Genomic DNA, 26,607 nt, shown 5'->3' on the forward strand with positions numbered 1-26,607 from the left:
GAGTTCTGTCGGATAGCCCTGTTTAACCGTAGAGCTTCTGGTGACATTTTCACACTTACATGTCCCTGCTAGTGCCCCACTGCTTCTTGGACCAGATTAGCTTGGCATTTAGGATGGTTCACGACATAACCCCAGCTGTCCCTTCCAGAGCCCCCGCTGCCCCTCTGTCTCCCATGTACAGCTCACCACCCGAGAGCAGAGACCACCACGCTCTTCCACCTCCATGGCTCTCCCTGTGCTGTTTCCTTTGTTGTGAATGCTATTTCTCTAACTTCTTCGCTAGGAAAACTCACTCTTGAGCCTCAGATTCAGTTCAAAGTCATCTGCGTTCATGTCTCTAACGCGTAAGGCAGAGCTCCTCAAGGTCGAGGAGGGGCTCCCGTCCTCTTTGCATCACCGAAGGCTAGCACTGTGTGGGCACCCACATCTCAAGCAAAGAATTAATCAACTAGCTAATGAATGAAGGCGGCATGATAGACACATTTAACACCACGGAAGTCCCAACAACCCACACTTGGATGAAACTGATGGTGCCTCCTTGCGAGAAGAACATCTGCCTTTTATTTTCCGAGCAGAGTGAGCAGAGCTGGTGACTCCAGGCTGGGATAGAAGATAAATGCCCTTAAAGCTTGTAGCTGATGGGTTGATAGTCTCGGAGAGTAAGAAAGAAAATAAAGGGGAAATTTAGCGCTCTCCTATGAGGATTTCAACTCTTCTATCAGTGAAGCAGAAATATCTCAAGAGAAAGAATATTTAAATAGTGAAAAACCAAACCAAAACAAAGGCAACAACAACAGAGAGGACCAGCTTAGCATTATAGCTGCAGTGTTTCTTCCCTGGACCATTCTTAACTCTCTCTAAAGGGTAGTTTGTCTCTATTACAGACCCCAGTGTTGTATCTTACACTTCCTTTCTTTTTCCCTCAGCACCTAACACGGTGTCCAGCACACAGCTTCACCTCCTCCAGGAAGCCTTCCTTGACTTCCCCTGACTACCCCTCTTCTATGATCCGGAAACACCACGTACACTGCTTCATCATGTACTAACTTGTCTTACATACTGTCTCTTTAATGTCACTGTGTTTTTCCTCAGGTCAGAGACTATATCTTACTCTTCTTTGAGTTTTCATGGCTATTAAGAGTGTCTGACACTGCAATAGATCTTTGATAAATGAATAAACCTTGGCAGTGGACAATCCAGGTTTTAAAGGAGAATGACAGTATTTCTTTGCAATAGTTAACAGTATTAGTAGGAATTTTTAGAATTTGAAAGGAGGAGTGGGGGAAACTTTATGACTGTGAATTTTTTTGGATTTAAAAAAACCTTTGGGTGGCTTAGTTGGTTAAGCATCCGACTCTCAATCTCAGCTTGGGTCTTGGTCTCAGGGTTGTGAGTTCAGGCCCTGCATTGGGTTCCATGCTGGGCGTGGAGCCTACTTAAAAAAATAAATGAATTTGTTAAAAAAATAAAAACAAAAACCAAATCTTTGGCGTTACTTGGTCTGGATAAAGGCACAACGATCATTAAATAATTCTAGCAAGTAGAGACAATTCTAGAAAAAGAATCCATGCAAGATTCCGTTTAAACCTGTTGATTTCAATCCAATGAATAAATATTGAAGACTTAGGATGAGCAAATAACTCTGCCAAGAGAGAAAAAAGAAAATACTTCTGCCACTTAACGTTTCCTAATTCTGTGACCTTATGATTCTGAACGCCTACAGAAGGTATTTTTAAACCTTGGCAGTCACATGGGGTAGATTTACATGAAGAACCAGGCATGATGGAGTCAGACCTTGCTCTCATCAAAGTTGCACTACGAAGTGATGCCAACGGGTCATTTTCAGATTCAGGCCATCGGTTTATGGCTTCACCCCAGAGTGGGCTAGACAATCACGTGCCACTTGGCAGTTTTCAAGCTGCACGTTCTTGCTGTCTAATGTTCTGTCCCTTCCTCCAGCAGCCAGATGGTTAATTGCCCTTCCTTAAGCACATGCACATGCACAGAAAAGGTGTGAGGAAGGGCCCAGGGAAGGGGAGCCTCTCACACAGCCCTGCCGAGTCACAGGATTGTCGACCCAAGGATGGTGCCTGAAAGCCTTTTCAGCCACACAAAACCCTGGGTTTCTTCATTAGCATATCAGAGGTGGCGCAGTGGTGGGAAATGCCACAGGCAACAAAGGACACAGCTCAGTGGCATTTTGTCATTGGTGCTTACAGAAGCAGAAAAAATGATCTTCAGGCCAGGGCTGCAGTGATAGACAGATGTTGACATATTTCCTTGGGTGACCAATGTCTGCCCAGCACCCCGCCCTCCACTTGATATGTACTCCAGGTTGCCCATCCCCCTGCAAGAGCACAGTGCCTGGACCAGTACACGAGGAAGAGCCGTGTACCAGTCAAGACCTTCCTCTAGCTAAAATGAAGACATAGTTTCAGTTTTAACTTCATTGTGACTGGAAGGGACTTGCCCTTTTTTTCCAGACTTGAGAGCCTTAGCGGAAACATGATGTGACGATAAATAGGAGAATCCATTGCCAGTAGCTAATACCATCACAGAGACTGAATCACTGTTTATGTCACCGTAACTCTTGTCAGGAACCTGCCATCTTATCATTTCATCCTGAAAGGGAGGAAAGGCGTTTAGTGACAAAGTAATTTCACATTCTCATTGTTAAATGATTTCCCTTCTGTGATCCATACTCTCTAGCAGTGGTTCTCAACCGGGGGGGATTCTGCCCCAAGTGGACACTGGGCAGTGTCTGGAGACATTTCTGGTTGTCACAAGTAAGGGCTGTGCTTACAGGCATCTAGTGGGTCAAGGCGAGGGATGCCGCTCAGCATCCAACAATGCGCAGGACGGCCCTGTGTGACAAAGACTTCCTTGGTTCAAGATGTCAGTAGTGCCGAGGCTGAGAAGCTCGGCTCTGTGGCCTTTTTTGTGAATATAATTTACAAATTCCCATCAAGACAAATTGCTACTGATGAACGGGCACCTCGAGGGACTTAGGTTCGTTCCCATGTTCACTATATTAATTTGGAATATGGAACCATTCTTGACAAAGAAACAGGACCTACAGGATAATTTCTCATCTTTGGCTGTATCACTGGAAGATTTGATCTAAGCAGTGGGTGTAAAATTTTAGAAAATTGTATATTGAGCACAGAGGGGTGAAAATTTTCCTACGCGCAGTAATTCTGCTTGCTTACAGCCAACAACGTGTCTTTACTTCACGCTCAGCTGAGTCTTAAATATACTCCAAATGGCATGAAATGTGATTAAAGAATTCTTCCTCCTCACTTGGAAATATTTATAACCTCTTAGAATATGACACATTGGGGTAAAATATACATTGTTCAAATATGCATGCATTATATATATTTTTATATATATATACACACACACATATATAATTAAATCTATATCTAAAATCACATGTTGTAGTAGGTTTATGTTATTTAATATCATGTTTTCCCAAATCAAAATTTTTTCAGTTCGATATTTAGAAATCAGAATGTCAGTAATCTCATATATACACATATGCATCCACATATATAAATAGATACAGATGTATAGAGAATCATATACAGCTGACCCTTGAACAATGTGGCTATTAGGGGTGTTCACCCCCTGTGCAGTCAAAAATCTGTATATAATTTTTGACTCTCCCAAAACTTTACTACTAATAGCCTACTGTTGACCAGAAGCCTTGTCGATACCATAAACAGTTGGTTAACACTTTTTTGGTATAGGTATTATATACCGTATTCCTGCAAGAAAGTAAGCTAGAGGAAAGAGAGCATGATTAAGAAAGTCATAAAGATGAGAAAATACACTTACAGTAGTGTACTGTATTTACTGAGAAAAAAAATCCGCATATAAGTAGACTCATGAAGTTCGAACCTGTGTTGGTCAAGGGCCAACTGTGTTGTTTTCCTTAGATACCAGTTGTTCTACCCAAGTAGCTAAACCACTCCAGATCCCAAACTCTAAGGACTATTGATCACTAGTTATTATATACATTGCTTTATAAGTTAGCTAAGTACCTTCTTTGCAGTGTCAAGTAGATGTTAGATGCCAGGGGAAAAAAAATGATAGACGATTATAACGAACTTTATAAAGAGAAACATAAAATAGAGACCAAAGTGAATTGCCTTAATCCATCTTCAGTTATCTCATAGTCTGTAGAATATATGGTTTTTTTCCTTAAAAGTTCCTAATTAAAATTATTCTATTGTTTAAAAATCACTCAGGCCTGAGACACTGCCCAAATCAGAGTATGTGCTCTGGTGAAGATATTTCATATTTCACCATTTGAAAAAATAGTTTTCCTTTCTGTAAAGCACAGTGGTTCATATGAGAATCAATTGAGCTTTAAAAGCATACTCAATTCTTAGGCTTCAATCAGACTGATCAGATTAGAATAACTGAGGATGACATTAAAACAAAATAATACACACACACACACACACACACGTGTACACACATCAGGCCATTCTACCATGCCTCCATAGTGGGAAGGCTGGCTGGAAACCCAGTTCTAAAGCACAGACTACCAGAGACCACCAAATTGGCAGGTAAACTGGGCAAATATTGCCCCATAGAGACGGTAACGACATTTCTCTGTCTTAGTCTGGTGGAGGCAGGGAGTGGAAATCGTCCAGGAGAATACTTTTGGTATGTTAACAACTTAGCAATGATTCATTCCTTTTTTTTTTTTTTTAAAGATTTTATTTATTCATTTGAGAGAGAGCGCAAGCAGGGGGAGCAGCAGAGGGAGAGGGAGAAGCAGACTCCCCACTGAGTAGGGCGCCCGACGTAGGGCTCAATCCCAGGACCCTGGGATCATGACCTGAGCCGAAGGCAGAGGCTGAATCGACTGAGCCACCCAAGCACCTGCGATGATTCATTCTTTAAATTGCCATCTTGAATGAGAAGAGCACCTTGGTATAAAGTAAAGAATGCTTGGGGTGCCTGGCTGACTCAGTTGGTAGAGCATGCGATTCTTGATCTCGGGTTTGTAGGTTCCAGCCCCACGCGGGGTGTACAGATTGCTTGAAAATAAACAAACAAACAAGGATTGCTAGAATCCAGGCAGTGTTCTTAAATCTGGCTCTTTCTCCGACTAAGCTATGGGTGAGCTCTGTCAAGTACCTTCATTCTGCCTAGCCTCAGTTTACTCACCTATAGAATGAGAGGGCTTGGTTATGTGATTTCTACTGTTTCATTTAATTTAGAAAGAAAAATAACTATGAATTTAGAAAAAAATTAACGAATTTAACATTTTATATTTTTTATAAATTTATAAAGCATTATATGACAAAATAATATACAATTTATAAAGGAATTTGGGGCAATCTGTCAGAAATATATTTCGTCCTGTCATGAAAATGGGCCTAGTGTTTTGGTTATATGCTATTTCTATAGCTTGCTATATCTTAGACTGGTGATTAGCAAATTTTTCTGTAAAGGAGCAGATAGTCAATACCTTAGGCTTTGAGGAGCAGGCTCCAGAAAATTTCTGTTGTGTAATCTTTTCTTTTTAGTCATTTAAACATGTGAAAAACAGGTGACGGGCAGGATTTGCTGACCCTTGTTTTAAACAATAAAATTTACATTTGCGTAAAACCCAAATTGCTTGCTTTATGACAACAACAACCAACCTACTAGAAGCTCTTGTTACACGTTGTTACATGGAAGCTGAATTTAGACAAAAAAGAAGCCCGCTGAAGTTGATCCCTAATGCCTCCTGGGGCCAACCAGCCATCTGCTGGCTGACCAGCTTATCCAGTTTTAGCCCTGAAGTCCCAAGTCCCAGGAACCCAGCATGGTTGGTCACCATCCACATAAAACTCTTGGACAGGTTTATTTCATGGGAAATCTGGGACCCAAATTAAAAGGTAAAAAGTTTGAAATGGAAACGCTTTTAGGAGCTTTGATACAGAAACAGCAGGCCAAGACCCCAGCTGGAAGACTTTAAAGGGAAAATTACAAGAGACTATTTTTGTAGTCCTTTTTTGGATCAAGCTTGATTGAGCCTAAATCTGCCTTCCAGTTACAAGTCCCAACCCAACAGGCTGCAGATGAGGAAAAGGCTTATTCACAGGCGTGGCAGGTGGTTTTGAGTACAAGTTTATACATCCCCTGGAGATGATAAATGCTAGATGTTAGGATGAAACACAGCCCAACTTTATTACTCAAAAGTGACAGAGTTTATAATTACTTCCTGGGTTAGTCTGAGAAAGACACGTGGCACGGACCTAGCTGTGAGCCTAACTATGAATACAAAAAATTACTAGTTGGGACTGCTTTGGAAACAGCCAGGAATAAAAGAGAGAACAGTATTGTCAACATGCTTCTATGTGCATTATTATCATTAATTTGAATCTTTAAGACTGCAAACTCGAAACTCAAAGGCCATTTTTCTCTTAGGAACTTGCCTTGAAATTAGGTACACTGACCCTAGGGGAACTTTGTTGTGACCACATGGCTTTCCATTTGTACTTTATAAAAACAGGAACCCTTGTTAAGACATAAATAGTAAAAAGCAGATCTGATAGCTTGAGTAAAACAAAATCCAGGAGATAATTTAGAATCTTTTGCAATATTTTTTTCATTGTCATCAGTTTGTTCCCGTTCTGATCCTAGTTTGGAGTAGTGGTAGTGTCTTTACGACTCATCCTATTTGGGCCATAAAAGCATCTCTTTTTTTCTCGGCATCAAAACCTCTTGCATCTTTGGAAGCTATGGCTGTGGGTAGTTCTCTTTAGAATCTACTTTAGCAGAATCAGTGATGCTGGAAAATACTCACACATTTCTCTTAAATGGATCTTCCTGCCCCTTCCATGGTATTAAATCCAGGGGAAAGAGGGGACACCCATTTAGGGAGTGACTTGATATCTTGATTCTACAAGAAACCCAGCAATGAGTCTTTCCCTAAGTGGAAACTTTGCTTCTTTGTAAGGAGAGAGGGGTGGGGTGTTAGGGCCACAAACTAGGGAGGTTCGGAGTGGAGCAAGGTATCATGGGGGAGCAAACTCATTCACTCAACTCCGGAAAGCAAGTGGATATCCACTTCCTATTCTACCTGGTGACAAAGCAGGAAGCTCTTAATCATGTTCCATTGCATTTTAGTATCTAACTTCCAACACCACTGGGTGAATGTAAGTTAAGTGTTTCAAGATTAGTTTCTGAGCTACACCTAAGTAGAGGAACTGCTCTTTCTCAATGGCCTATGTAAATAGATGAGGACTTAACCCTGCTCCCTTACAAACTCCTCCACTGAACGATGGCTGACAGTGAGCCCCATCCAAACCCAACTTTGAGGCCTGAGCCAAATGCCCCAACTCTCCCTGGCCCTCCGTGCCTTCCACTGACACCCCCCCCCCGGAGTCCAGTCCCTGGCTTCAATATTGTTCACAGGAGAGTCCATTCCCTGGCCCCCTGCTACTCTCTCAGGTCAATCCTGTTGCCCTTTGCTACAAGATCTCCCCAGGCCACAGTCCCTCTTTTGTGTATTTTCTCCTTCTTAGACTAGTTATTAAACCATAGTCTCTCAGCTCAAGCCTTGCCTTCTGGACTCTGCCCTCTGATGCTGGGGCTGGAACTCTGCAAACCTCATGGCCCCTTTGCCATCTGTCCCCCTGATTGGCTGTCCCAGTAAGGGTGCTAGCTGGGGAGAGAAGCACGAGGGACAGAGGACGTGACTTCTTCCCATTTGCTTGCTGGTCCTGCCAGGGTCACCCTGGCCATGCTTCCTTGCCCTGTAGCTGTTGCTTCCAGGAATAGTTGGTTCCGATTTCCAGTATTATTCTCCATCCCCTTAAAGGTACCAACACCAGCCAACTAGCAGCTGCCTCCTCAGAGGTCTGGAGCCTGGCTGTAAAGGCCTCTGCTCATAGATTTGGGGTTCTGATAGCCCCAACTTCTCTCTGCTCCTGTAGGCCCGGGAGTGACCACTGCTTCCAGGAGCAGTGACTACTTCTGTGTCACTACAGTCTTCCCTCCATGACTTCTCAGTCCTCTAATACCTATTTCACTAAACTCTCTGTTAAAATAACTGGTGTGTTTCCTCCTTGTTTAGTTGCTTCTCTCTTTCTCTCTCTCTCTTTTTTTTTAAGTTTATTTATTTATTTATTTATTTTTAGTAATCTCTACACCCAACGTGGGGCTTGAACTCATGACCGTGAGATTAAGAGTCGCATGTTCTTCTGACTGAGCCATCTTGGCACCCCTTTTCGTTGCTTCTTGACAGAGACTCTTCTCTGTAGGCTTCTAAGGTTCAGATTCCTCAAACATGTCATGTATCAATAGGAGGGAGCCTAGAAACATCCCTTCCAACTTATCCAGCATTGACTGTCCCCTCACTGGGGTCTATGTGCTTATATAAAGTGGTCCCCAAAGGGGGTCCTCCTTCTCAGGTCCACACACCCCACATAAACATGCCTGCTGCATGGATTGGCCACACGCCAATGGTTCTGCCCAAGGGTTCTCCTTCATCTTTACTCAGAAAAAAATCAACCTGCCTGCTAGGGAACCACAACAAATAGCCTGGATTCCAGAACATTCCTATCATTGATTCCATCCATAGCAGGATGACCTATATCTTATTCAGGGTCAGCCTGCTTCCCATGCTGACTATTTGGGAGAGTTGGCCCCTTCCCAGAAGGCCACACACTAGGTGATCAGAGGGCTTCTAGACAAGCCCTAAGACTCCTCATTTTAGGTCCTTGAGTCCCTTCTGAGATACACCTAGAGTCTATAAAATGGACCTTAAAAATTATCTATCATCTATTCCAACCTTTCATTTTAAGGAGGACCTATACATTCTATATTTCTTTTTAAATGACAGTTTTGGGCAAATAAAAATTGGCTGAATAGATAATTCACAGAACACTAATATTCCCTTTGCCCGATGCTGTAAAACAGCCAAGGTATTCAAAGGAAATCTTATAAAATACATTTAGACCATGCACATCTTCAAGCCATGGGGTTACAATCTCAACAAATGCCAGGTTTGGGAACATGTAGATTTTATGGAAGAGCACTAAAGCAATTTTCCTATGATTATTCAGCAGCTGCCACTCCTGAAAATTGTAATTGCAGAGAAATAGAATGTTCTTACATCATGATGAGGGGAGGCAATGTTCTGTAATCTGGAGCATGCAATCCTAGTGAGGAGTACAGCATATAATCTGAATATCTTGAATATAAAATGAAAATATTGTTAGGGCATATGAGGCCAGCATTCTTCAGTTAGTCAAAATCGTTGACAATATTTTGGTCCTTCGAACATCAGTGGTCACATTCTGATGTGATCCCATGTAATCCTCTGTGTGTTCTAGTTTTGATATTTGATTATGACATTCCCACCACTATTAAACAACCACGCTATGTACATTTAAAAAGCACTTTAAACAATGAACTCTTTCTTTTCCCCATAAATGTACAATAGCAGCCCAAGTTGAAAAACAGGGATGGGTCTCCGCAGTAATGTTTAAATGTCTTCGTTCCATTCATGATGTTAGTGCTATGGTTATCTGTTCGTTTTGTATACGAACATAACAAACTCCCCCAAATCATAGTTTAAACCAGCAAACATCTATTATCTCACCACGTCTGTGAATCAGGAAGTCAAGAGCACCTTAGCTGGGTGATGGCTCTTGGACCCTCATGAGGTTGCAGTCAGGCTGTTGACCAGGGCTGCAGTCCCCTGAACATTGGGCTGGGGTTGGAGGATCAGCTTGCAGGCTCCCCCATGTGGTTATCGGCTCGCCTCAGTTCCAGGGGGCTGTTGGCCAGAAACTTCAGGTCCTCCGTGGGCCCGATCAAAACAGAACAGTCTGTTTCCCTCAGAACACGTAATTTTTGAGACCCTGCTCACAATTCTTTTGGATATATACCCAGTAGTGGAATTACTGGATCATGTAGTAGTTCTAGATTTAATTTTTGGAGGACTTGTCATACCCTTTCATACTGCTTGCACCATTTTACCATCTTGTCAGCAGGGCACAAGGGTTTCAATTACTCCACATCCTCACTAGTACTTGTTTTTCTTTTCTTTTCTTTTTTTTTTAAGCCATCATAATGGGTGTGAGGTGGTATCTCATTGTGGTGTTGATGTGCATTTCTCTAATGGGTGAGTGATGTTGAGCATCTTGTCATGTGCTTGTTGGCGATTTGGAGAAATGTCTGTTCAAGTCTTTTGGCCATTTTTTTAAAAATTTTTTTTTATTTTTTAAAGATTTTATTTATTTGACAGAGAGAGACAGAGCGAGAGAGGGAACACAAGCAGGGGGAGTGGGAGAGGGAGAAGCAGGCTTCCCGCTGAGCAGGGAGCCCGATGCGGGGCTCGATCCCAGGACTCTGGGATCATGACCCGAGCTGAAGGCAGACGCTTAACGACTGAGCCACCCAGGCGCCCCATCTTTTGGCCATTTTTAAATCATGGTATTTGTTTGTTGTTATTCTTATTGAGTTGTAGTTCTATGTTCTAATTATTCACCCCTTATCAGATAGATGATTTGCAAAGATTTTCTCCCATAGGTTGCCTTTTCCCTTTGTTGATTATGCCCTTGGATAGACCAGCTTTGTTTTGTTGGTTGGTTGGTTTGTTGATGTCTGATCCTATTGATTTGTTACTCTTAGAAAATCCTTTTTGACTAGACTCAGACTTGGAGGTAGAAGCTCTCGGAGAGGACAACCTCCGTCTCTTGGCAATCTGTTCCTGGAGTTTTCCTTTGTCCTCCTTCATCCTCTTGGCCAAAAGTTTAGCATATTCTGCAGGCTCGTCCTTATTTTTCTCAGTATGCTGTTTCTTCAGAGAGATACACCGTCATTTGCGTTGGCAGACACGTGGAATAACAAGACGCTGAATCTTGGCCGCTTTGGTTCTAGGTTTCTTACTGTCTTTGTTTAGGGCCTTTCTCACAACATACTGGTGGACATCACCTCTAGAGAAATTGAAAAGTTTGTGGATTCTGCTGGCTCTTTTGGGCCCCGGGTGATGGGGCACAGTATAATCAGTGAGTCCAGGAATAGCCTTGTCCTCTTTTTTCACAATGACCAAGCTGAGAACATTGAGATTGATATCCACAGTGCAACCCTGAGCAGATTTGCGCTTTCTTTCCCCAGTCCTCCTTGGTCTGTAGCAGGGAATGCCCCTACTCAGGCACAGGTGGACATGGCCATGGGTCAAGACACCCTGCTTCCTGGGGAAGTTTGTTTCTCATTACCACCACCGATTTGGACCATGTAACCCTTCCATTCTTTACCCAGAGCATCAGCAGCAACTTCTGTAGCCATATCCTTCTTCTTCTTCTTTTTTAATTTTTTAAAATTTAAGTTCAGTTAGCCAACATATAGTAGTACATCATTAGTTTTTGATGTAGTGTTCAATGATTCATTAGTTGCGTAACACCCAGTGCTCATCTGCTTCTCGTAAAAGGTACGAAGTTTGCATTCATTATTCACTTTACTGAGTTTCTGGCAGCCAGTATCTGGGAAAGAGATGTTCATCTTTATCCTAAAGCTGCCTACTGCCTCCAAGGCACCACAAAAAAAGAGGGATACACAAACGCTTTTAAGTTTGGTAGATTTGTTTCGTTTGTCTATTTTTGCTTCTGTTTTCAGGACTTTTGGTGTCATTTCCAAGAAATCATTGTCAAATCCGAAGTCACGAAGCTCTTAGCTTTATGCTTTTGTCAGGGAGGAAGACCGTGTCCTCTGCCCTTCAAGGTCCTTCGGCTAAGAGTAGAACTTAGAATCAAATTGACATGAGACAGATTAACAGGAGAAAATCAAATTTAATAGCATAGATACAGGGAATCCACACAATGAGATTCTGAAGACCATGAGGTGATGTGAAACTTATATGAGCTAAGGAAAAATGTTGGGGTCTGCTGATACAAAGGGGAGAAAGCTCATTAGCAAGAAGGTGAAAGGAGATGTTTGGAAAAACAAGATTGTTCTATTATGCAGATGAGTTCCTTCCATAAAAGGGGCCTCTGTTCATACTTTCCCTCCTGTTGCAGGCTCTCCTTTCCAATGTAAATGTAGGCAGAGCACCTTTCCTGCATCCTGCATCCGCTGGCTTTTTATTACTTTTAACTCAAAATGATCTTTATGTCAAAATGGCACATTTTGGGGTGTCTCATCCTGTACCCTTTCATTTTCTTCTGGGAGTTTTACAGTTTTGAGTCTTAAGTTCAGGTCTTTAATCTACTTTTAGTTAATTTTTTTATATGGTATAGGAGAAAGGTTCAACTTCACTCTTTTGCATGTGGATATCCAGTTTTCCCAGCATTATTGGTTGAAAAGAATATCCTTTCCCCATCAAATAGTTTTGGCACCTATATTGAAGACCATTTGACCACCTATCTGAGGGTTTATTTGGGGGCTTTCTATCCTATTCCCTTGGCCTACAGGTCTGTCTTTATGCTAGTACCACACTCTTTTGATTACTATAGCTTTCAAATATGTTTTGAAGTCACAAGGTGTGAGACCTCCAACTTTTTCAAGATTGTTTTGACTGATTGCAGTCCCTTGAGATTTCACATGAATTTTAGGATGGATTTTTTTTTTTTTTGGTCTGCAAAAAGTGCAATTGGGATTTTGATAGGGCTTGCATTGAATTTTCAGATTGCTTTGGATAGTATTAACATCTTAATACTAAGTTTTGCAATCCATGAACACAGATGTCTTTCCATTTACTTATGTCTTTAATTGTTTTTTTTAAGATTTTATTTATTTCTTTGAGAGACAGAATGAGATAGAGAGAGAGAGCATGAGAGGGGGAGGGTCAGAGAGAGAAGCAGACTCCCCACCGAGCAGGGAGCCTGATGCGGGACTCGATCCCGGGACTCCAGGATCATGACCTGAGCCGAAGGCAGTCGCTTAACCAACTGAGCCACCCAGGTGCCCCATGTCTTTAATTTCTTACAGCAATGTTTTATAGTTTTCAATGTGTAAGTCTTTCGCTTCCTTGGTTAAGTTTATTCCTAAGTATTTTATTATTTTCAGTGCTACTGTAAATATTTTTAGATTTTCTTTTCAGATTGTTAACTGTCAGTGCATCGAAACACAATTGGTTTTAGTGCATTCACTTTGTATCTTGCAACTTTGCTAAATCATTTATTATTTCTAACACTTTTTTGTGGGGGTTCTTCAGCGTTTTCCCATATAAGCTCAGGTCCTGCAAACAAAGATAATTTTACTTCTTCCTGTCCAATTTGAATGCCTTTTCTTTCTTTTTCTTACCTACTTTCTCTGGCTGGGACTTCCGATACTATGTTGAATAAAAGTGGCAAAAGAGAGCGTTCTTATTTTGTTCATGATCTTAGAGGAAATTTTTTGTCTTTTACTACTGAGTATGGTGTTAGCAACGGAGTTTTCATATGGGATTTTTATTATGTGGAGGTAGTTTCCTTCTACTCCTGGTATGTTGAGTGTTTTTTATCATGAAAGGGCTTTGGGTCTTGTCAAATGCTTTTCCTGCATCGATTGAAATGATCATGTGGTTTTTGTCCCGTATTCTATCAATGTGTTATATTACACTGATGAATTCTCATATGCTGAACAACTCTTATATTCCAGGAAAAAATCCCGCTTGGTCATGGTGTATAATCCTTTTGATGGGCTCTTGAGTTGGGTTTGCTGGTATTTTGTTGAACATTTTTGAGTATGACATCATCTTGAGTAATTACATCTACAAAGATCTTATTTCTAAATAGGGTCACATCCTGGGACTTCAACATCTCAAACCCCTATGATTTCCACCCAAAATGCCCACATGCATTATTTATTTTGAGTTCTGCAGTTCCAGAGAATTGCTTTTCCTTGTTTACAGAGGCCCTTTGAGTGCAAACCATTTGTATCATTCCCTTGGTTTTCCCGCCCTCCCCCGCTGGTGTGGAAACCAGCCACTTTTGTACAGTGAACTCATTTTTAATTCAGGAAAAAAAGAAAATAAATGATTGGTATGTAGGTCAGTTCCTAGTTCTGTCTCAGAAAACAAAGGACCAGGGCTCAACTAGCATAGCATTCAATTATTCCTTCATATGGCCTTTGTACATATGCTCATATGCATTTCACCTCGCTCTTTCCTGTTACCCAGAGATAGTAAATTTCCAAAGATCTGGCTCAGGTTAGGTAAAAAGTCCAAATTGATCACATCTTGGATGAATCTTATTTGATGCTTTTGAGACTCTTCTGACCTCACCAAACCAGATTGCTTTCTCTACAGAGATGTGGATTGTTAAAAATGAACTTCATATGTTTGTTTTTATGAAATGTGTTTTTCTGCCAACCGGATGATTACTGTAAGATTTTAAGCATATTGTTGAGACTTTAGTACAAGACCTCTCAAAACACTCAAGGACTGCATAGGGTCTTTGGTTGCTTTCTGGTATCTTTCTCTCTAGGAAGTCTCCCTGGTGTCCTGACCTCCTTCCCATGCCACCCTGGAGCTCTGAGCAATTTCCTACAGCTTCAAGACCATTCTCTTGCACCTCACTGATTGAGGCCTTCTACTCAAAGCTTCAGCATGTTGGAAATAAATTTTCCACTGTGGGAACATTTTCATTTTTCAAATTAAAATTGCAGCACAGTGCTATGGTTAGAAGAGTGGCATTTCTAATTAAGGTGACATGAAGTCACACACATGATACAGATGAATCACTTTATGGTGGTTGCCACACTTGACAGACAGAGCAAGATGCTTCTGAAAAATTAGGCATTGGCTTGCAGCATCTGTCCATGTTAAACTATTCTTTAAAAATGCACATATCCAACCTTCTCTTGGGAGATTAAGGAAGTAAGAGAATGACTTTTATAAAATCGAATATCAGATTTTCTTAGGAATCAGGAAGAAGGTTATGATGTTTCTTTAGAAAGGACTTCTTATTTAGAGCATTTTGTACAGTCAGGTACTGGAGCCAGCCCACACTGGCCCATAAGGTCTAATTCTTAAAAACGCAGGAATTTTGTGAGTTGATTGACATCATGTTGGTAGCTTGAAATTGGCCATGGTGGAAGTATTTACACCATGGAAATCAGCAAATGCTACAAACTAGGGCTTTTGCCAGCACACCATTGATTTTGTCCCTTCTTTTTATTTTTTATTTTATTTTATTTTATTTTATTTTATTATTTTTTTTTTTTAAAGATTTTATTTATTTGAGAGAGAGAGAATGAGAGAGAACACATGAGAGGGGATAGGGTCAGAGGGCAAAGCAGACTCCCTGCCAAGCAGGGAGCCCGATGCGGGACTCGATCCAGGGACTCCAGGATCATGACCTGAGCTGAAGGCAGTCGCTTAACCAACTGAGCCACCCAGGCGCCCTTGTCCCTTCTTTTTAAATACAAGCAATGAACACTATGCATGAAATGCCTGCCATGTCCTTTTTAAGGATGGTGGACCCACCAAAAAAACCAATATATATATATATATATATATATATATATATTCCTAAAGATAAATATATATATGTGTGTGTATATATATATTTTAATGGAATGCATAACCTATTTGAGAAAAGAAAACAAAGAGGAAACATTATCCATGAGGATGAAAGGAGTCCAGAGAAGGGAGAGAAAGCAGTGGGCGCACATATGGCAGAAATTTCACGAACGTGTCATACTTTGAGCTAGGTCTTGAAGTATAGGTAGGAAAGGAAAATGAGCAATCAAGCAGAGAGAAGGTCATGAAAAAGAATTGGTAAGCAGACAGAAGGAATCGAATCTGAGTAAGAACAGCAAGCGTGGAATGAGAGAGTGCAGGGATATGGGGAGCTCGCAACTGTGTGAGGCACGAAACAGTCTGTAAAGCCTTTCTTACACATCGTCTCATTCTTTTCTTCAAGCCTGAGAGATGAGGGCAACTGAAGCTCAAAGAATCAGTGTGACCCAGCTGGATGAGCCCACGTTTGGAACAAAAGAGGAGTCTTCTATCCCTTGCTCAGCTTTCTTCCCACTGTCCCATGTTGATTCTGCTCATCTACGTCATAAGGCATGTAACACAGAGAAGCAGCCACGAGAAAGGATTCTAAACAAGTAATAATGCAGTACACCCTGGTTTGCTTTAAATGTGCAGCTATGATGTTCTGGGTGGCTTTGAGTGTTAGTAAGGTCTAAGTTCTTCTTTTTCTTTTTTTTTTTTTTTAATTTTATTTATTTATTTGTGAGAGAGAGAACGCAAGAGAGTACAGAGGGAGTGTGACAGGGAGAAGCAGACTCCCCACTGAGCAGAGAGACCAACGTGGGTCTTGATCCCAGGACCCTGGGATCATGACCTGAGCCGAAGGCAGACGCTTAACGACTGAGCCACCCAGGCGCCCCAGTGAGGTCTAACTTCTAAGTAAAATTGCTTTCAAGAGTTCAGATACAATTTCTGTGCAAGGCGTCCAATATAGCCCATAGCTTCATTGTACTCAACGCTAACTCTGGGCAGGAAACAGAATGATAATCAGGGCTCAATTTCTAAGAAAAAGCACAGAACAAGTAAAAAATAATACTATCTAGACTATGAGGGTTGGATTCTTGGGTCCCCTGAGAGTCAACTTTTATAAAAGAAATATTTTTGTTCTTTTCCCCATACCATACACTAACCTTCAAAAGGGATAAACAAGAATTAAACTTTGGAGTTTAAAATTTTCCAGTAACCCGAATCCCACAAACAGTGTTGAGCGAAAGAAACCAGACACAAATGTGATACTTGATGATTTCCTTTCTATAAAGTATGAAAAAACAGGAAAAACTAATCTGTGCTGTTAGAGGTCAACCTTGTGATTAATGTTGGTGGGGCGGGGGGCCCAGGGCCAGGAAGGGGTCACGAGAAAGCTCCTGGGGTATCGGTGATGTTCAGTTTCTCCCTCTGGGTGCTGTTTACACAGGTATGTTCACTTGGCAAAAATTCATCAAGCTTCCAAGTATAACGTGTTCAGTTTTCCTTATGTATGTTATACTTTAATAAAAAGGTACTTAAATATTTCCTGCAAAAAAAATTAAGTAGGATAGAGCCAGGATTACAATACTTTGAGAGACAAATAATGTTTGATGCTGGAAAAATGCTCAGTGATAAGAGAGTAAGGGACTGTAAGTCTTGCTCCAGCAGATGTTGGGGTAGAGCAGTGTAAGGAGGTTCTGTGGGCAGAGGGCCATGTAAACAGGAGGGATGGGACATTCCAGCCTTCCGAAGGGGCGCCAGATTGTAGCTGAAGGATGCTCGAGAGGATTACAGAAGCAGTAGGAGGCCCGAGATGACATGTAATGTATGATATTGAAATATAACCGATAACATCAGGATCCGGCCCACTCTGGGGCCATGTTCCTATTACTCAGCTGATTGGTTGCCCTTTCATACCTTAATTCAGAAGGAAATTATTTCAGATAAAGATGGCAAAGGACATACTCACACAGGCAAAGGAAGATGTTCAAGTTTTAGTCACTCAGTGAATAGGATACAATTTAAAAAGCAGGGCGGAGGGCCCCTTGAATCTCACTCTCTGATTGCTCTTCATAACTTTAGCAAATACTCAAGGTCGTGGGATTTTTTTTTTTTAGCAGAAAGGTTTACAATTTAAGAGACAAACTATCTTATCTTCCTTTTAGATTTTCCAAGCCTATTCTTTGCTCAAGTTAGATCATCAGAAAGTTCTATACCATGTTAGGTTAGTATCTTACCTCTTTGGAGCAGGTGTCTGATTTTTTTTTTTCTGTGCTTCGGAGCCCATTGGTGGTCTGGTGAAGCCCATAGGACCTTGCCCAGAGTAAGCATTTAAATGCATAAACAAAATGCCAAAATGCATGGAGTTGCAAAGAAAACCACTTATACTAAAATTCAGTTAGCAAAATATTTCGATACAGCAACCTATATGCTTCTTAATTAAAGCATGAGAAACAGGAGCTGCCTGAATTCTTTTTTTTTTTTTTTAAAGATTTTATTTATTTATTTGACAGAGAGACACAGCGAGAGAGGGAACACAAGCAAGGGGAGTGGGAGAGGGAGAAGCAGGCTCCCCGCAGAGCAGGGAGCCCGATGCGGGACTCGATCCCAGGACCTTGGGATCATGACCTGAGCCGAAGGCAGTCGCTTAACCAACTGAGCCACCCAGGCGCCCTCTTTTTTTTTTTTTTAAGATTTTTATTTATTTATTTTAGAGAGAGGGAGAGCACATGTGAGCAGGGGGGAGGGGCAGAGGGAGAGAGAAAATCTCAAGCAGACTCTGAGCAGAGCTCAGAGCCTGACGCAGGGCTCCATCTTCGGACCCTGAGATCATCACCTGAGCCAAAACCAAGAGTCGGATGCTTAACGCACTGAGCCATCCAAGAGATGCCTGAGTTCTAATAGCAATTGTACTTTCAAAGTAGGAATGAGAACATGAACTTCTGAGATACTGGCAATAACTGTATCATTGATAAGAAAATATCTGTGATAGGGGCGCCTGGGTGGCTCAGATGGTTAAGCGTCTGCCTTCAGCTCAGGTCATGATCCCGGGTCCTGGGATAGAGCCCCTATCAGGCTCCCTGCTTGGCAGGGAGCCTGCTTCTGCCTCTCCCTCTACTGTTTCCCCTGCTTGTGCTCTCTCGCTCTGTCAAATAAATAAATAAAATCTTAAAAAAAAATATCTGTGATATTGGTTAACAGTCTCCATTTTAGAACCTGTTTTTGGCCTATATTCATGCTAAATAGCCATTTGACCATAACGTTCTTGATTTTTTTGTAAAACTGTTTAAATCATTGCATAATGTGTAATTCAAGGTCTTACGAATAAAGGATCTAGATTTTAGCAGTAAGAGCAATCGCCTCTGTAAACTAAGAAGCTTCATGTGTAACTGGCCTGCTTACATTTTTGCCCAGGTTAAATTTTCCATTTATTGACAGTACAAGTATTAACCTATGTGGCTTGCATATTCGGCTTCTCTGCCTTTGTACAATTTTCATTTTCTGCTGCTATTGTACGCACCCAACTTTATGTGTGTTTTTATTGGAAGCTATTGTGTATGTGTGTGTGTGTGTGTGTGTTTAGAAGTGTGGCATAAATACAAAAGTAAGAGTCATTGTTCCATCATACCCAGGGCCACCGAGCCTCTGTGAGGATCTACGTCTTGGTCTCCAGACCCTGTGATCTTTCCTAGCCCCCAGTACCTGCTTACCACTTCATTGTTTGCTGACAAAACTAACCAACACATCTGATATTTAAGCCTGGAAAAACAAGGGTAAAAGGTTTTGTTTCTGGAGACAAATGAAAATGACATATTTTCAGGAAGGAGGTTCAGAGCTAAAAGCACATGGGAGCAGGCAGGCAGAAGGAATAGAATCTGCTAAGGATAACGTGTACATCAAATCTCACATCACTTAGGTGTGGAAAGAAAGTTTCATTTCTGCTCTCCTTACTAAAGAAAGGGTGAAATGGTCTTCAGGTACAGCAGTTTGGCTTTTTATTTAATCTGTCCATCAGATGAGGGTTTGAAGGTACCCTGTGACAATTCAGACACATTAGAAAGGTGGCCAGTTCAGGAAAAGACTAACCCCACCCCCACCCCCCGCCCCACAAGAGAGCACCAGTGAGTTTCTCTATTCTCTCTAGAACATTCTTGAGATTTAAAATTTCATGTGGAGGATTGGAAGAACAAGTATTGTGAAAATGTCTATGCTACCTAGAGCAATCTACACATTTAATGCAATCTCTATCAAAATACCATCAACTTTTTTTCAAAGAAATGGAACAAATAATTCTAAAACTTGTATGGAACCAGAAAAGACCCCGAATAGCCAGAAGAATGTTGAAAAAGAAAAGCAAAACTGGCGGCATCACAATTCCGGACTTCCAGCTCTATTACAAAGCTGTCATCATCAAGACAGCATGGTACTGGCACAAAAACAAACACATAGATCAATGGAACAGAATAGAGAACCCAGAAATGGACCCTCAACTCTATGGTCAACTAATCTTCGACAAAGCAGGAAAGAATGCCCAATGGAAAAAAAGACAGTCTCTTCAACAAATGGTGTTGGGAAAATTGGACAGCCACATGTAGAAGAATGAAACTGGACCACTTCCTTACACCACACACAAAAATAGACTCAAAATGGATGAAAGACCTCAATGTGAGACAGGAATCCATCAAAATCCTAAAGGAGAATACAGGCAGCAATCTCTTTGACCTCAGCTGCAGCAAATTCTTCCTAGACACATTGCCAAAGCCAAGGGAAGCAAGGGCAAAAATGAACTATTGGGACTTCATCAAGATAAAAAAGCTTTTGCACAGCAAAGGAAACAGTCCACAAAACCAAAAGACAACTGACAAAATGGGAGAAGATATTTGCAAATGACATATCAGATAAAGGGCTAGTATCCAAAATCTATAAAGAACTTCTCAAACTCAAGACCCAAAAACAAATAATCCAATCAAGAAATGGGCAGAAGAGATGAACAGACATTTCTGCAAAGAAGACATCCAAATGGCCAACAGACACATGAAAAAGTGTTCAACATCACTCGGCATCAGGGAAATACAAATCAAAACCTCAATGAGATACCACCTCACACCAGTCAGAATGGCTAAAATTAACAAGTCAGGAAACGACAGATGTTGGTGAGTATGCGGAGAAAGGGGACCGACCCCTCCTACACTGTTGGTGGGAATGCAAGCTGGTGCAGCCACTCTGGAAAGCAGTATGGAGGTTCCTCAAAAAGTTGAAAATAGAGCTACCCTATGACCCAGGAATTACACTACTGGGTATTTACCCCAAAGATACAAATGTAGTGATCCGAAGGGGTGCATGCACCCCAATGTTTATAGCAGCAATGTCCACAATAGCCAAACTATGGAAAGAGCCAAGATGTCCATCAACAGATGAATGGATAAAGAAGATGTGGTATATATATACAATGGAATATTATGCAGCCATCAAAAAAAAAAGAAATCTTGCCATTTGCAACGATGTGGATGGAACTAGAGGGTATTATGCTGAGCGAAATAAGTCAATCAGAGAAAGACAAGTATCATCTGATCTCACTGATATGAGGAATTTGAGAAACAAGAAGGAGGATCATAGGGGAAGGGAGGAAAAAATGAAACAAGATGAAACCAAAGAGGGAGACAAACCATAAGAGACTCTTAATCTCAGGAAACAAACTAAGGGTTGCTGGAGTGGTGGGGGCTGGGAGGGATGGGGGGGCTGGGTGATGGACATTGGGAAGGGTATGTGCTATGGTGAGCCCTGTGAATTGTGTAAGACTGATGAATCACAGACCTGTACCTCTGAAACAAATAATACATTGTATGTTTAAAAAAAAACAAAAAATGATAGTAGGAAGGTAAAAATGAAGGGAGGGAATCAGAGGGGGAGACGAACCATGAGAGACTATGGACTCTGAGAAACAAACTGAGGGTTCTAGAGGGGAGGGGGGTGGGGGGATGGGTCAACCTGGTGATGGGTACTAAGGAGGGCACGTATTGCATGGAGCACTGGGTGTTATGCACAAACAATGAATCCTGGAACACTACATCAAAAACTAATGTTGTAATGTATGTGACTAACATAACATAATAAAATAGAATTAATAAAAAATAAAATTTCATGTGGATAATTCTATCCTTGATCCCAGTTTGTTTTCTTCTACCAGTTCTACTTCCTTCAAATACACACACATCCATATCACAAATTGGATTATTCCAGGATCTGAACATTTTGAAATGAATTCATGATCAGGAACAAGAGTTTACCTTGAGGTTGGAGGAAAAACAACAACAACAAAACAGCACAAGCTCTTTGTCAATGTCATATATCCAAATATTTGAAAACCTTGGTAAAGAGCAACCATAAGATTTAGAACTAATTTGCAGTGTAGTTGAATGTAGGATTTATTGTTATGTGAGAAAGAGTGGTTTCCAGCAGACAGGAATTGCCTTTGAAAAAATATTCCAGCGCAGAATAGCATTGGGTATGCTGGAGGACCCCAGGCCCACATCCTGTTGTTGAAGGGCACAGCAGAGGGTCGACCAGAGCTCATCTCTGGCTGTGGTGTAATTTCCTCTCATGTTCTAATCTTTCCACCCCCATTTAAATGTGATTTTTTTTTTCTTGTATTGATTTCAATTTTAAAATTCTAGGCTCAGGGAAAAAATTAGAAGAGTGATATATTCATTCTTTTTAAAGATGTTAAAGTGACAGAAAAAGTCTTAGCATTCTGATTTACGAAGTTCAAGGTACTGCCTGCATGATAGATAACAAATCTATTTGCTGGGTTGGAAAGGGGCCACGCATGACAGCCAGGGAGAGTATATGAATTGCATGATAATTTTCTTTGTCCTTATTTAGCAAATGCTGTGGGTGTAATTTTCTTCTCTGTTCAGCTTAAGAGTGACCATGACAATGGATGACACCAATTTAGAAGCAAGGCCATCCTTAAATATGTTCTCCATATGTCTGCCTCTATGAAAGTGACAGTGACAGTACATGACCCCTCCCTAGAGGTGGGACCATTCTTAATTGTTCTCTTTATTGTTCCACCTCCACACTCCAGCAGGAGCCTGGGTCATGCCACATGGGCTTTTTGGATAGCCATCACAGTCAGCTCCTAAAAACTTTTAAACCTGCATGTCCACTCTAGCCAGCCAGCAAGGGTACAGGATGACCTTCACTTTAAAATGGTCTTCCCTGGGGCTCCTGGGTGGCTCAGTCAGTTGAGCGTCTGCCTTCGGCTCAGGTCATGATCTCAGGGGTCCTGGGATAGAGCCCCACATCAGGCTCCTCGCTCAGAGGGGAGTCTGCTTCTCCTTCTCCCTCTTCCCCTCCCCTGCTCGGGCTCTCTTTATCTGTCTCTGTCTGTCTGTCTCTCAAATAAATAAATCAAATCTTAAAAATAAATAAATAAATAAATAAAATTGTCTTCCCTTGCGGCCAAGGATTAAGAAACCTGTCAGAGTCCCCTGGAGAAGTTCATGACTCGAGGGTAGACATTTTAACAGTTTTGTCAACGAACAGACCAAAAATTTTCTCCCTACCGTTTCCCCTACCTATTGTATTTAAGGCTTCCTGAGTTAATGCCCCTCTCTATTGTAGCCTGTACTCCATGCATCCCACAAATCTCTGGGTCTCCTGAGATGTGTGCCCATATAATTGGCACATTTTCAAACCAACAGAATTAACTATATAGACACAAACCCACTCTACTGTCCTTTGTTTCTGTATAAGACAGAGTTTTTACAGGACTTTCTCTTCTTCATTTGAGAGTGAAGCCTGGTATAAAAGCATGCAGGGAATTTGATTATTTAGAGAAGTGATTTCCCCATTTTTTTCAGATCTCACTCAAAATTCTTTAACACCTCTCCACTGCCTATGAGGGAAAACCTAACCTTTTAGCCTGGACTTAACAGCTTCTGTGCTCTGGCTTCTGACTCCTCTCCCCCAACCTGTCCCATTACATGTTACAAGCCAGCAGTACTCATTGAGAGTCATACCCTCAAAATGCAATGCTTTCTCCCTTCTTTGCACCTTCATACATATCATTTCCCAAAATGACTTCCCAGATTTGTGTGCCTGGGAGAGCAGTAACTTTCCTCAGTGTTTTTCAGTCATGGATGAATTCTTTAGAAAATAACTCTAGTGCTTAGTCCAAATTGAATTATTTTAATATTCTTATGAACAAGTTTAATTTTTTTAAAAGATGTTATTTATTTAAGAGAGAGAGCACGAGTGGGGGGGGGGCAGAGGGAGAGGAAGAAGCAGACTCCCCACTGAGTGGGGAGCCGGATGCAGAGCTCGATCCCAGGACCCTGAGATCATGACCTGAGCCGAAGGCAGACGCTTAACCAACTAAGCCACCCAGGCACCCCTGAGCAAGTTTAATTTTTGTATTTCTGAATATATCTGTCTTTTGCAAACCACATCCCATCACTTTTAGAGAAGGAAGAGGGCTATCATTCCAAAATTGCTACTGTTTGGTGTGATTTGACATATCTCACTCATTTAGCACAAGCAGAAAAAAAAATTAAAAAGAAAATTAGCAAGCTAGTTCCTTTCAAAAACAATCACCATCCCCAATGGGGACAACATGTGTACGTGCCTAGTAGGCACCTGCTCTGTGCTGTGTGCTCAGTGATGGTGGCGGTTATTATGTGCTTCCTCTTTTAGGAAAGGCTGCCTTATTAACTCACCTCACACAAAGGCATCTGGAGATGACACTACAAGAGGAAATAAGATGGCTTGCCAAACGCTTCCTTCCATTTAAGTACAGTCCATGAGATTTCCTGACCATTCATCATAAACAAAGAGGTGTTTGCAGCTTCAGGAACTCAAAGGATATGCTACTGTTGGGAAGGAAGAATTTCCTCTCTCTTCTAGGTCCTTCTTACTAGACTAAGAATCAAATTGACATGAGACAGATCAACAGGAGAAATTTAATTTTATGCTTACAAGAAATGCACACAGCCATGAAATTCCAAAGACAGACATAATGAAGTATGTATGTCATCCTGAATTAAGGAGAAGGAAGTAGGCATCTGGGACTTCAAAGGGAAGGAATGCAGTTTACAGGATGAAGAGTAAATGTTTGATAAGCAAATGTTTGCTGGGCCACTCAGAAACAATGGGACATAGAGGACTTTGATCAAACAGGTCTTGCTAGCTTCATCCCTATCGTGCGTAGTTCATATCACAGTGTAGTTATGGCGACAGCTGTTTTCCTGGAGCAGGTCCTCTATCTCAACTCTTTTTAGGCAGTTGAGAGGGCGGTAAAGAGCTCTTTCTGAATCTGCTTGCATTTAACTCAAAATAACCTTCATGCCAAAGTGGCCCATGTTGGGGCAGCTTGCCCTTGGCTCCTACACTACCCATGACACAGACCCCAAAATTTCTGTCCCACCTTTGCTCACTCCATTTGGTATTGCTATGTAATAGCTGCTTCTCTACTTTTCTTTTTTTCCATAAAACGCAGGCTCTACCTGTACCCCCAAAGCCTTCAGATAGACTGTTCCAGGACTAGCCAGCTAATTTGCAGGTTTAATCACACAACTCCACTCCTACGCTACCCCTTATCTCCTGGGTTCTGTGAGTCCCCACCCCCAGCTGAATCACTCAGCCACAATCACGTTAATTGCCTCCACCTGGCTGATTTTCCTGGGGCAGGCTGCCTTTGTCAAGCAGTAGGCGACATGTATTTATGCCATAGCATTTTAGTATCCATGGTACAAATCAACTCTTCTGATTTTTCAGGCATGAATTAAAGTAACAGCTTTCTGCATTATAATAACAGCAGAACCCGAATTAACTGCAAATCTCAATAAACAAGTGTTGTTGGAAACCAACCTCCGTGCTTCAGAACCAAAATATAATACGAAGATGGAGTCTGGGATAAAGAGGAACAATCGCTTTATTGCTTTGCAGGGGCAAAGGAGGCTGCAGCAGGCAGTGACCTTCAAAAATTGCGAGCCTTCCGGGAGGAAGGGGCTGGGGTGTTTTACAGGGAAATACAGGGTCTAGCAGGTTTCAGCAGGGATTGTATATGTGTTGCCAGCTTCCTTAGTTATTTTCAGGGTGGTACCTGAAACAGAAAGCTAAGAAGGGAGGAGGGGAGGTTTGCGGAAGTGAAGAAAAAGGTTACTTTAAAACTGAGCTTCACTGAAGCATTAGTGCAGCCATTTTGGTTTTTGGTCAACTGTATGCTTTGAAGCAGTTTCACAAGTATATTTTTATTTAATTTTTATCCAGCTCAGGATGAACTTAAGAAAATCATTCTGTTTTCAATCTTTAGTTTTCATGCTTTTGTAAGCACCATACATTCATTCAATTAGGTGTTTGTTTCGGCAATTAAGTCTTGTAGTATGGGTTCATAATTATCATTATTTTTTATTTTTTTATTTTTTTAGATTTTATTTATTTATTTGACAGGGAGAGCACAAGTAGGCAGAGCAACAGACAGAGGGAGAGGGAGAAGCAGGCTCCCTGCTGAGCAGGGAGCCCAATGCGGGGCTCGATCCCCAGACCCTGGGATCATGACCTGAGCCGAAGGCAGGCGCTTGATGACTGAGCCATCTGGGTGCCCCTGGGTTCATAATTATGATCACAGCTATTCACAGACTAGGCCTCTGGGAGTTGATAAAGGAGACACAGAAAATCGGACCTTCTTGGTGTAGATTGGCTGGCTGTTGAACAAACCCCTGTCTTCTGCCTCTTGAGCACCCACATTTCCCAGCTGCCCTTTGAAGTTTGGTGTGGCCATGTGACTATATCCTAACCAATGAAATGCATACAGAAGTGAAGTGGATGAATTCCAAGCCTGGTACATTACAATCCTCCACGTACCATCCTTTGAATTCTTTCCTATTACCTATGACCTTGGAGGCCATATGTTGAAAATGGCAGAGCCACAAGTTAGAAGAAAACTAGGTACCAGAATTGGTGCTTGGAGCAATGTCACCCACCTATCAGAAACACCCCTTTTGGACCTTGCATGAAAAAGAAATAAATCTCCAGTTTTTCTAAGCCACTGAGATTTGAGATGTATATGTTGTAGCATAGTTTTACCTTAAATAGTAAAGATTTATACTGTGCATTTAAAAATAAAGTGTTATGTTTCTCCCTAATAACGGTAATATATTTTC

The 26,607-nt window shown here is 41.5% G+C and overlaps 1 pseudogene; it reads right to left on the bottom strand.

The window, feature by feature from the left end:
- Nucleotides 1–2,617: 2,617 nt before the first annotated feature.
- On the bottom strand, nucleotides 2,618–26,225 carry LOC118026648 (annotated as a pseudogene).
- Between the last annotated feature and the right edge of the window lie 382 nt (nucleotides 26,226–26,607).

The sequence above is a fragment of the Mirounga leonina genome, unplaced genomic scaffold (assembly GCF_011800145.1).
Source record: "Mirounga leonina isolate KUSES-001 unplaced genomic scaffold, KU_Mleo_1.0 Mir_268, whole genome shotgun sequence".
Lineage (NCBI taxonomy): Eukaryota > Metazoa > Chordata > Mammalia > Carnivora > Phocidae > Mirounga > Mirounga leonina.